This window comes from Acomys russatus, chromosome 22 (genome assembly GCF_903995435.1).
Source record: "Acomys russatus chromosome 22, mAcoRus1.1, whole genome shotgun sequence".
Lineage (NCBI taxonomy): Eukaryota > Metazoa > Chordata > Mammalia > Rodentia > Muridae > Acomys > Acomys russatus.
In genome coordinates, this window is record NC_067158.1 from 51,666,158 (window position 1) to 51,679,682 (window position 13,525).

The following is a 13,525-nucleotide window of genomic DNA, read 5'->3' on the forward strand; positions in this document are numbered from 1 at the left end:
TTAAAATCAACTCAACTACTAAAAAGGAAATAAAATGTAATTAGGTTCTGAGAAAATCTTTATCACTTTTCAGCAAATCAAGTAGGGCTGTGTTTTATAACTGAGTTTTATTATGGAATAATGTCATAAAAATGACGTGTACAACAGTGTAGAGAACCAAGTGCTATCAGGTCTATCTTTATGTACCAACGTCTAGACCCTGAGTTGCCTAAGGACAGTTATCCTGTCTAGACTTCTTCTCATTCTTTTAATGTCCAGTAAGAAGTTTACAGTAAGTTTACTAATATTATATATTTATCAGTCTCTTGACATTTGAGTATTAAAATAAAAATTATAGTGTAATAAATAGATTTTAGAAAATCTGTGAAATTAAATGCCAGTTAATATCTATGTCAGATTCTGTCTTGACTATTATGTAGTGTTTTGGAGGGAATGGAAATAATGAAAATTGGTGGTCATATAAACTGCAAAATGTTTGAGGATTGTTATAAAGCATGGAGAGATTTCCTTCTTTCAGAAGTGAGTCAATGTTTTATCAAATCCTTATCACAAGGATATAAAACACCTTTCACAGGGGAAGTTCAGAATTAGGTATTATTTGGTATTGGTATATATGTAATATTATTATGTATTGGAATATCCAAAACAGATATATCTTATAAAATTAGAAGTAATGATATCAAAAAAGTTTCCATTGACGTAATTTTATATATGCAAAATTTCATAAATATAGCACTATCTATGAGAATACTAGTCACATTTTCCAGTGTGAAAAAGGGATGTTATTATTAATGGAATCTTCTAATCACATGGTTTGAAAAGGAAGAATAAAATAGATTTTCTTTCAAGGGGAGAAATGAATAACTTTGATATATTTAAATGATATAAAATTTCATTTCTTTTCCATGGAATGAATGTCATGAATTCACTTCATTACTATGTTTAAGTTTCCTGACATCATTCTGTAAATATTGAAAAAAAAAACCCACGACATGTACTGAGATATAATCACACGCAGTGCTCAGGAAGTCTTGATGAAGGGAATGAGAGAGAAAAGATTTCTTTAAGACAGAGATGCATAAGTATAAGGTTGCTTTCTGTGCCGCTCTCTACTCTCACTCCCTCTCTCATCCCCTACTCCCACTCTCTACTCTCACTCCCTCTCTCATCCCCTACTCCCACTCTCTACTCTCACTCCCTCTCTCATCCCCTACTCCCACTCTCTACTCTCACTCCCTCTCTCATCCTCTACTCCCACTCTCTACTCTCACTCCCTCTCTCATCCTCTACTCCCACTCTCTAATCTCACTCCCTCTCTCATCCCCTACTCCCACTCTCTACCCTCACTCCCTCTCTCATCCTCTACTCCCACTCTCTACTCTCACTCCCTCTCTCATCCCCTACTCCCACTCTCTACTCTCACTCCCTCTCTCACCCCCTACTCCCACTCTCTACTCTCACTCCCTCTCTCATCCCCTACTCCCACTCTCTACTCTCACTTCCTCTCTCATCCCCTACTCCCAATCTCTACTCTCACTCCCTCTCTCATCCCCTACTCCCACACTCTACTCTCACTCCCTCTCTCATCCCCTACTCCCACACTCTACTCTCACTCCCTCTCTCATCCCCTACTCCCACTCTCTACTCTCACTATGCTCTCTCATCCTCTACTCCACTCTCTACTCTCACTCCCTCTCTCATTCCCTACTCCCACACTCTACTCTCACTCCCTCTCTCATCCCCTACTCCCACACTCTACTCTCACTCCCTCTCTCATCCTCTACTCCCACTCTCTACTCTCACTCCCTCTTTCATCCTCTACTCCCACTCTCTACTCTCACTATGCTCTCTCATCCTCTACTCCACTCTCTACTCTCACTCCCTCTCTCATCCCCTACTCCCACTCTCTACTCTCACTCCCTCTCTCATCCCCTACTCCCACTCTCTACTCTCACTATGCTCTCTCATCCTCTACTTCACTCTCTACTCTCACTCCCGCTCTCATCCCCTACTCCCACTCTCTACTCTCACTCCCTCTCTCATCCCCTACTCCCACTCTCTACTCTCACTCCCTCTCTCATCCCCTACTCCCACTCTCTACTCTCACTCCCTCTCTCATCCCCTACTCCCACACTCTACTCTCACTCCCTCTCTCATCCTCTACTCCCACTCTCTACTCCACTCCCTCTCATCCCCTACTCCCACTCTCTACTCTCACTCCCTCTCTCATCCCCTACTCCCACTCTCTACTCTCACTCCCTCTCTCATCCCCTACTCCCACTCTCTACTCTCACTCCCTCTCTCATCCCCTACTCTCACTCTCTACTCTCACTCCCTCTCTCATCCCCTACTCCCACTCTCTACTCTCACTCCCCTCTCCTCATCCCCTACTCCCACTCTCTACTCTCACTCCCTCTCTCATCCCCTACTCCCACTCTCTACTCTCACTCCCTCTCTCATCCCCTACTCCCCCTCTCTACTCTCACTCCCTCTCTCATCCCCTTCTCCCACTCTCTACTCTCACTCCCTCTCTCATCCCCTACTCCCACTCTCTACTCTCACTCCCTCTCTCATCCCCTACTCCCACTCTCTACTCTCACTCCCTCTCTCATCCCCTACTCCCACTCTCTACTCTCACTCCCTCTCTCATCCCCTACTCCCACTCTCTACTCTCACTCCCTCTCTCATCCCCTACTCTCACTCTCTACTCTCACTCCCTCCTCTCATCCCCAACTTCCACTCTCTACTCTCACTCCCTCTCTCATCCCCTACTCCACTCTCTAACTCTCAACTCCCTCTCTCATCCCCTACTCTCACTCTCTACTCTCACTCCCTCTCTCATCCCCTACTCCCACTCTCTACTCTCACTCCCTCTCTCATCCCCTACTCCCACTCTATACTCTCACTCCCTCTCTCATACTCTACTCCACTCTCTACTCTCACTCCCTCTCTCATACTCTACTCCACTCTCTACTCTCACTGCCCTACTCTTCCTAGGATCTTATGACCTTTGCTCTATTTAAAAATGAGCAACTTATTGTGTTTTCTGAGATGTTTCATCACTTTAGGGTTTATATATTCCAAGGGTGAAACTTCCTCTTATGATGCTCTAGTATTTTTATGACAGTATTCCATAATAAAACTCAGTTATAAAACACAGCCCTACTTGATTGGCTGAAAAGTGATGAAGATTTTTTTTTCAGAACCTAATTACATTTTATTTCCTTTTTAGTAGTTGAGTTGATTTTAATTGTTTTTACTAAAAGAAATTCATGCTAAATTACTAATTATAAATAAGTTATTGACTCTCACTGTAAATATTTTAGAAGTTAGAAAAAACATATCCAAGCATTGATTAAGTTTTATATCTGTTGGTAAAATTTATAAATGGCTCCCTCTACTGTATTTAGACAAATGATTTCAACTTACAAGGACAAAACCATTAAAAAATAGATAATGCTAATCCTAATCAAATTAAATAATTCTTTCAGAATATAAAATCGCAGTGGAAGTGACTCAGAGGTCAGTATACAATCCCTAGCATGACATCTAAGTCAATATGGCTTTTAGATTTTTAACTTCCTGGGGAAAACAGGCATTCAAGTTGTTTGCTTTGTCCTTTATCTTTCTGCAGCGGGCTGTCTGATACTGTTGACATGTCCTCTGTATTCACTGTCGTCTAACCTTAGTTTCTAGTATCTGTTAGGATTTTGTTTATTCAATTTGTCCATCTGCATATACTTTTAAGATGTACCTTGGTTATTTTTTTTAATAGATGACATATAGCTTTGTATAGATAAAAAGGCATAGAAATGGCAATGTGTAGCTCAGTAGTAAAAGCACTTGTCTGGCCCACACAAGGCCCTAAGTTTGACTTTCACCACATCTCAGACAAATACAGAAGAAGATGACTTTTTATTTCTAGTAAAACCAAGGCACTATTTTTTATGAACTAAGCACCAGCATGTGAGAGTTAGTTCTTGCTCTGCTTTTGACTGTGGAGATAATGTGAGCAGCTGCTTCAGGTTCCCACAGCCTTGAATTCCCTGCAAAGAAGAACTGCAACATAGAACAATAAATAATTTTATTTACAATAAATAAATATTTTTGCTTTTGAGATGCTTTTGTAAGGCTGTTTTATCACAGCAACAGGAAGCAAAAATAAGAGAAATTAATGTCTTTCTAAATCTGAAGAGGCAAATTCAATCAGAATTTTGTAGAAGAAGAAAATGAAATATAATTTTTTAAGGTCCCATGCCTCAGTCCTGTTATATCTAGAAGGCCTCATTCCTTCATGTTTCCACCCCAGTGGCCCTTAAAATCTTTCTGCCTCCTTTTCTGCAGAGTTTGATGTACCTTAAGGGGAAAAGTTTTAAAAAGATGGGCATTTTTTAAATCTTACAGGGCATTTTTGTCCTTTATGGTTTTCTATTTTTTGTTTCTGTGGAATTGGGTGGGTAAGGAGATGGGAAGAATCTGGGAGGAGTTGAGGGAGGGAAAATCATAATTAGAATGGATTGTGTGGAAAAAAATCTATCTTCAGTCTAATTTTTAAAAGGGACAAAAGACAAAGAAACAGAAAACAACAACAAAGATGTGAATTAAAATACCTGCCATTGACTTTTATACTCAACAAAAACTGTAAATCAAAGTCTTCAATACTGCTAAATTAAGGTGGTGACATCATACATTGTCTATTTGTTTCCCATTTCAGAAAGAAAAAAAAGTACATCATGATTCCAGCATTGTTATCTTTACCACAGATTTGCATAGATATCATTTAAGAGAAAATTATTTCTACAACTGGGGCTTTTTAAATAAAAAATTGATATTGAGCCTTATCAAAAATTTATCTGCATCTATCAATATCATTCTATGTTGGGAAGTGACTTTAGTAGCAAATTGTTATTATTGTTAAAGCTTATTTTAATCTTCTATTTCTGCTCTATCCTCCACTAGGTTAGGATGTGCTATGCATATCAGTGCTCTTGGATTGTTAGCTAATACTTTAGGACTGTGTCGGTGCTGGTGAATACAGCTCACCTGTAATTATTCCCAGTCTTGAAGACCTAGGATTATATAGGCCTGGCTTCCATGCAAGGAACTAGAAGAGTTTCCTCCCTTTCTTTCTGTATTAAATTATATAAGTATGGTATATTTCCATAAGTGTTTACAAGCAAAGCCACCTGAGCTTAAAGGAAGTGTGTGTGTGTGTGTGTGTGTGTGTGTGTGTGTGTGTGTGTGTGTAAGCACTTACGTGTACTTCGTTTTATGAGAAGTTGGAAAGTGCTCTTCTGTCATGTCAAAATTATCTATATTTTCTATTTTGTCTCAGGTTAATTTTGTAAGTTCTATAAATTTATCCATTTCCCAATGTTTAAAATTTTGTTGTATCATTATTAACAATGATAGTCCTTTTCCAGTACCTTTGTTACAGTATTAATATTGATTTTATTGTTTTACCTGTGACACAAATCATGCATACTTTTCTGCTTTTCCCTTGAACCATCTTTATAAGAGTTACACATTTTTTATCAGAAAACTAATTTTTTTTATTAATTTATTCTTGTTACATCTCAATGGTTATCCCATCCCTTGTATCCTCCCATTCTTCCCTCCCTCCCATTTTCCTATTATTCCCCTCCCCTATGACTGTTCCTGAGGGGGATTACCTCCTCCTGTATATGCTTATAGGGTATCAAGTCTCTTCTTGGTAACCTGCTGTCCTTCCTCTGAGTGCCACCAGGTCTCCCCCTCCAGGGGACATGGTCAAATGTGAGGCACCAGAGTACGTGAGAAAGTCATATCCCACTCTCCACTCAACTGTGGAGAATGTTACCTACTTCATATGCTGTGTATAATTTTTCTATCCTAATTATTCTTGTGCTTTTCGTTTTTGTTATTTTATCCTTGTTTTAACTTTGAAGATAAAGACACAGATGATTCATTTCCTTCGTTCTTTTCTTTTATTTCATAGTTTTATAACATTTTCTCCCAAAAGGGCTGAGTCACATCTCTTGCTGTAATTTCATGTACTTCAAAACATTTTCCAATTCCCACCATTGCAGTGTCTTTGATTCATGAATTTAAGAGTTACTGCTATACTGAGGACTCTACTCCCTAGTATAATACTTGCCTATCATGCCCTAGGCTCAGTCTTTCTTTTTTTCCACTTAATATACCTATCATAGCCCTTTTGCCTGGACCCACAAGAAAACTAAGCTAACCATCAGGTACATATGCATTGGAGGCCTAGGTCCAGTCCATGCATGGTCCTTGCTTGGTGCTTCAACCATGGGCCCAGGTTAGTTGGCTCTGTTGGTCTTCTTATGGAGTTCCTACCCTTTCTGGCTCCTTCTACCCTTCACCTTTGTGTGTGTGTGTGTGTGTGTGTGTGTGTGTGTGTGTGTGTGTGTGTGTGTGTGTATGTGTGTTGTATTTTAAATTAGTTCTAGAAATTTATTTTTATTTCTTCTTTGACATGTTAGTTGTCTGAAAATGAGTTGCTTTTTTTCTTTTTCTATTAAATATATTTTTAGTTTTTACATATACATTTATATTATTACACATATACACAATAAACTACCTACAACAAGAAGAATCATGACATAATCAGTAATTTGGAAACCTACTAACCTGCTCTCCTCTACTGTGTACTCAGGCATAATCAAATTTATTCCTTCCCAAGTCTCTGATGTGGTTGAAGACCACATAGTTTAGTTTTACAATTAAGCTTAGCTATTTAGGGGTTAAGATGTCTTTAGGTCTAGATAGATGTTTTAAGTTGATAATGACAAAATATGATAGATATTGATTTACATTCAGAATTTTAGATGCACCAAGATAAGAAAGATGTTTTCTTCAAGGCTGCCAAATATGAATAGCCAAAAACACTAAAAATGTAACAGTTATATCCTTCATTTTAATTTGTATAAAGAGAAGAAAATCCATTGATAATTTCAAAACCATTGGTATTATTGAGAAGTCTCCAGACAACTTCATTTTAATTAACTTTAGCTCACCTCAATTGCACCAGGAATATCCTCCTGAAGATTTTAAAACTCAGGTACTTGTAGATAATTGGTGATGTTATATGTACTTTAAAAATGTTTTGTTCTGTCAAGTGTTTTGCTGAAACACTTCACATGTTCTGTATCTTCCTGACATTTTCCATTCGTCTTGAAACTCATCATTAGTCCCCAATTACCAGTTTCTATTAATAAATCTGCAGAGTGTTAAGGACATGTTAACAATTAGATGTATAGGTGGTTCAACCTCTTTTCTTGCATCCTTGCTCTTTAAGCCTAAGTCTTCTTGTTTATAAAAGTAGTGTAGTGTGGGATTTCCTTGTATCCACATGCCCTCATAGCATTGTGGCTTCATTTTCTAAATTTATATTTTTACTTTTATGCATTTGCCTTTATCTTTTGTTCTTTCACCTAATACCATTGGGAAGTAAATGCAATTTTATCCTTTTCCATAACACTCTCCAGATTACTCAACACCATTTCTTTAAAAGCCCACCCTTGCCCTAGTGACTCAGTATCTGGCGTTTTGATGGTTACTTTTCCAAAGGCAGATGGGGCCACTAATGCTCTTTCTGCTATGTTTCCTTGCCCTCCCTCTTCTTCAGCAAGTATAATTAAATGAGAAGTGGTCTTTTATTTTGATTACACACACTCCATAGCTCATTTGCTATCAGTACAACTTGTTTTCAATTGTTTCCATGCTGCGTGGGATGATGTGACACTTGTACGAAAATAAAGCTCAGTCTTTAGGAAGGAAAAAAAAATTACAATTTTTATTTGTATCAGTATGGTTTTTGTATCATAAGTATTCATCTAACTTTATTATTTGATCTTAATTATTATCCATGTTCTTCAAATGAACTTTAAAGTGTTACTTGCTGTTTATGATTATATTCTAAGCAGGTATTTTCAGAGAATAGCTCCTAATACAATATAAGGAAAAGGAGCCTTTCATAAGGAGTTATTGTCTATCCACAGACAGATATAAATGGGTTGCAGAGCTTTAGTAGAAAACTGTAATTTAATGTATCCAAGAAATTTGGGATGGCAATATAATTATGAATGATAGAAATATTGGGGCCTAATAGTTCATATGTATGGCCACAACACCATTATATTTCATTTTATGATGTTCCTACAATTGTTTCCAGTGTTTCAGTAAGTCTAATAGGAATTGCTGCAAGAAATAAAATAGATCTAAAGCTTCACGTCCTGCATAAAACACACATAGCTGTGCCACAACTGAAATTGAAGGATTTCTTTAAAACTTTAACAGTTAGGAATCAAGGTGAAGCAACACTCCGGCCACAAGTAATCAATCACTGCAACACTACTGTTGTGTTCAATCATAGTTTGAAAGCCTTGTATAGCTCAATTTGGGCACTGTAGCTTTATTCTCTTATTAGACAATAAACTTTTTGAAGGCTGTGTTCCTTGGGATACTTTGGATTGCCAGTTACAGAAGTGCAGTTTAAAGTAGCTTAAGCATAAAGGGAATTTATTATCAAACATTCTCAAGAACTAAAAGAAGGCTGAATCTGTTCATAATGAAATGTGTTATTTGAATTCATTTAGCATGATATCCACTTGCAGGCAAAATGTCATCGAGTCTAGACTCACATGATCCTTGTTTATAACAACTGCACTAGAAAATGCTGCTTTATTTCTCTGTTCATGCTAATCATCCTGAAATCTCTATCTGACCTCACTCGGCTCCAGACGATGCTTGGCTCCAGCTGTTATCACTTGCCCATGCTGTATCCTGAAAGGTCATTTCCCCAAGTAGAAGAGACTGTCAGACAGAAACAGACCTGCTTCAAAGACTGAGTCAGATCTGAGTCATCGCTGTATCCCAAATGGCCTTTGACACACCTGATTGTCAATCAATGAACGTCAGGAAAGCAGAGAAACTTCATTGCAAATTAGGTTTTCAGTATTAAAGGAGGGTAAGAGATTTGGTATAAAGAAAGAGATAGGATGGAGGCCCAAAATACTATCACATATGAATATTTATATGAAGATGCAAGGAATAATAAAACAAAAAATAATAATGGAAAATAAGGACATTTGTTTGGTTTTATATGTTTTTATATAGTCAGTAAAATCATGCTGACTTTCTTTTTAAAATAAGACTAAGATTTTGAAAGTCAAGTATAATTACTTAACTGCATTTGGAGAACCTTTGCTAAATGTCATAGTGTTGAGCCAGCTCCTCTCATGACAGAGTTCTTGTAAGCTTCTAGCATCTTACAGAGTTAAATAACTGCAAACATGTTGCACAAAAACCTCCAGCAGTTTTGTGAGCATCTGCTAAACGTAATTAGTGGTACTTCACATATCAAGATCCTGAAGATAATTAAATTGAAATATGAAGGTTACTTAACAGTGATGTGCTAAAATCAGTAACCAGAGTCTCATCCTCAATTCCATTACCCTATGCCAGAACCCTACCATTTCTGTTAAAGGAAAGGAAGCAACACAGAGAAAGTTACACAGAGAGAGCAACTGTGCCTTCCCTACTGAGGTCATCCACAGATGACCCCATGTCCTTCATGAGACAGAACAATGGAACAATTTCATATAAACACACACAGAAAGACATGTACACACTCATGAAAATGAAGCTCACTAAGTGTTAATAGAGAGTTGACTCTTATAGTGCAAACCCTAAGAGTTGAGTCATGTTCTACTTTTTTACATCTTCGTCCACTTTTATCTTTCTCTGTCATCTGTTTCCATCTCACAAACTACTACATCTCCTTTGCTCACGTCATCCCAGTGGCATTGGTATGTTACTCAGAAAGGATGCAAAATATACATTAACAAGGGGGAAACTTTTGTTACAAAGTACACTCTTTTACTATGAACTAGTCTACTACATGAATAAAGAAAACAGGATATTTACAAACTAAAAATATAAAACAATAATACCCATACACACACACACACAAATATAATTAAGCAAACCCAAATTCACTTAAAATCATTGTGCCAAGTACATAACTAGATTGCTACATTGAATTTTAAAAGTAGTCACTGATATTACAGAGACTGTTTCTTCTTCTCGAAGTCCACACATTTGATGAGAGAATGGCAGCCTAGAGAGTAAGGCCATAGATGAGAGAATGGCAGCCTAGAGAGTAAGGCCATAGATGAGAGAATGGCAGCCTAGAGAGTAAGGCCATAGATGAGAGAATGGCAGCCTAGAGAGTAAGGCCATAGTATGATCTTACAAGCACAGCCCTTTCAGAGGATGTAATCTAAAACTTCCTTCTTCATATGACATACTGATTTTTCCTATGTACATGAAATTATTTTCTCTCCTTGTAATATTTTGTTTAAATTTAGTAAGCAATACAATACTTGATGATTTAAATGAGGCATACAGTAAGTATGGCTAAAATGATGCAGATACATTTGATTCATTATTCCTGAGAAGAAAGAGTAGATGACTGGACCCTCCAAATTCCAAATCTAAGCTTATCTTACTCTATTCTGGGATCTAAGACAGCAGAAGTTTTTCAATGAGGTTGAAAGATGTGTGCCAGGTTTACCTAGAGTATGTACCTACGCATGTCTCCACAGATGTCTTGAGAGATTTACCATCTGCCTCTGTTACATCAAAAGAAACTAAAAGAGAGCTTAGACTGAAGAAAAAGCTAACTCAAAGACGTGATTCTCTAGAACACTAAAGGTGGGTTGACTAATCTCCATTTCAGCATCTTTAACTATACAATTCCCAGTCCTTATCTTCTCCATACTTTCATTTTATGGTGATGAGGAGACACAATTTTTTACTTAATGCCACCAACTATACTTTCCAGTGTTTATCCTTATACATTGTTGTTTTTGCTCATTATTCTTTTCTTTGTAGGTTTTATTTTTGACTAAAAAGACAACAGTGTAATATTTCAATATCCTCAATACATTGCCTAGCATTTATAATAGTATTCTATTAAATATTGAGCCCTATAAGTTTCACTTTTCTCTTTATTTTATTCAAACAGAACTAAATAAATTACTACTGCTAATGTAATCTGTTTTTTTTTTTTTAGATGATAACCTGATATTGTAGAATTTCTCAAAGCTGTTAGTACAACCTGACCAACTCACTTATTCTATTTCAAGCCTCTTTTCCCTATGTCATTTGGAAATTTAAGACACATTTCAGAATTCCCTGTAACAAAACTATTTTATTAAGTAAATCAAGCATAACATACATGGTTGTATGGATGTGTGGGTACGAGTGTGTGTATGCACTTACTACAGTGCACATGTAGAGGTCAGAAGACCAACTCAGCTGTTGATCCTGCTCCTTCACCACATTGGTGATAAAAAGTCTCTCTTCTGTTTGCCTCTGCATATGCCAGGTTGGCTGGCCCTCAAGCTTCCCGGGATTCTCTCACCTCCACCTCCTTTCCTACTGTAGGAACACTGCGAATATGGGTGAACATAGATGCATCAGGCTTGTGTGTGTGCTCTGGGGGTTTAAACTTAAAGGCCTTGTGCCTGCAGGCCAAGAATATTACCAACTGATATCTCTCCTTTGCCCAACAGCATGAATAATGGAGGGCAATTTCTGTGTTATTTGCCAAGCACTAACTGAAGTTCTTTAGGGTCCAACAACACTTGATAAAGAGCCAGTCAGTTATGTGTGGATCTATAAGTTGTAGATGCCAGGGCAAAATGTAAGAAGAAACTAAACCTGAGGATGGACTAAGCAGTAAGAGGATGATCCAAGTTATTGTGAGCAATAAAGGTAATAGAATTTCCAATCTTAGGAGATGAAAACTGACTTTAAATCTAGAAGTTTTGCACACACACACACTCTCTCTCTCTCACACACACACACACACACACTTTGTTAAATTGCTAAATTCCTCTCATCCTCAGTTTTTTTCATCTTTATTGGAAAATTTTCAGTATAATTTTCAATTTTAGTACATGACACCAAACATCTTATAAAGATTAAATCAATTAGTACATGTGAGACACTTATATTATCTGATAGATATTAGGCTCACAAAAATGAATGTACAGTGTAAATGCATGTAGTTCATTGGATAAGAATCTGGGGAATAAGAAAGTCCTTACAAAGATGTGTCGGCATTGATCAATGGAAGGGAACAGCTACTTGAAGTTTCTCGGGAACTAGGTTAGACATTTGGTAACAAAATCCAACTCATGTATACTTCGGGCTTAAGTTTTCCTAGTGCATTAGAGTGTCTCTTGAGATGGATAGGAAAATAATGCACGAATCATTCCACACTTTTGTCAGAAACTGAGAAAGTGCACATAGAACTTGTATGAGAATTTCAGGGAGTAAATTCCCCTAGGAAATAGAGATGGCAAGACTTGGTATGACAAGGCCAAAGACAAAAATCAATAGCTACTAGCTGAGAACTCTCTGGACCTCAAAAGCTCAAGCATCTTAGGATCAAAGAAGGTAGTTGCATAAAATTCTGTGTCCAGTGGATTCTTTGCAAAACTCTAAAAGGGAAGTAAATTATTTATTCTATTGTCCAAAAAGCAGGCCAGGGGAAACTAAAATGCAGAGTATGAGGAGCTGTCTTGGAGCCTTTCTCCTGCTTCAGTGACTAGTTCTCATCTGGACTATCTCACTAGAATCTCCAAATAGCTCTATAACCCTAGCGTACAATAAATGCAGGCATAGACTCTTGGATAACATTTTACCCCAACCCAAACAACATGCATGGCACTTAGCAGATCTTGCATAAATATTTGTTGAATGATACAGTTTTTAAAAAGTACTAATTCTCACCTATGACCTCAAAATAGAAATGTTATGTATTTATAATTCTAGTTTCCCTTAATAAACATCCTAGAAGATATTTGAAAAAAAATCATAATTTTGAAATGATGAATATCAGGGATTAGTTTGAGCAAGCAAATCTCAACTATCTTTCTTATCTTGGTATTAGTTCTGAATAATGTTCATTTTAGAAAGATCTATTCCAGAAAATGAGGCCTAGGAGTCACATAAGTACCTAAACATGAACATATGATTACAAAAGAAGGTTAATTTGAAAAAGTGAAAGTGTGAGGTTTCTTATATACTTACTATAGATATTTAAGTAAATGTTCCTCTGGTGAACTGCTTTCTTGTTTTCAGTCAGACCACAGCTTGTTCCTTTTGATCGGCCACTGCTGTGTTCGCTTTCCATTCAGAGGAAGAACAGTGTTGTGTGACTCAGCCAGAAGAGTAACAGATGGCATCAGTGGTGTGGAAGTGACTCTATCAGTCATGAATCATGTATTAGCAGGACCTGGAAGACAGGTTAATGAATCACTATTGTATTGCTTTTGAGTTCATAAACATTGGCTTGAAATTGTTTTTTCCTGTGTAGTCCTGGTGAACAGTTAAATTAACTAAGAAATTTTTGTGTTTCTAAATTAAAATAAATCAACCACATTTTATCAAGAATCTATTAAAAAAATTTTTTTTTCTGAAATGAGTGCCAAAGGGAACATTATCA

At 37.1% G+C, this 13,525-nt stretch overlaps 1 long non-coding RNA gene across 1 annotated transcript in view; it reads right to left on the reverse strand.

The window, feature by feature from the left end:
* Nucleotides 1-5,838, reverse strand: part of LOC127205671 (uncharacterized) — a 362,893-nt gene extending 357,055 nt beyond the window's left edge. The window contains exon 1 of the long non-coding RNA XR_007832679.1: nucleotides 5,719-5,838. This is a non-coding gene — a long non-coding RNA (uncharacterized LOC127205671). The remainder of the gene's footprint in view (nucleotides 1-5,718) is intronic.
* Nucleotides 5,839-13,525: the final 7,687 nt, after the last annotated feature.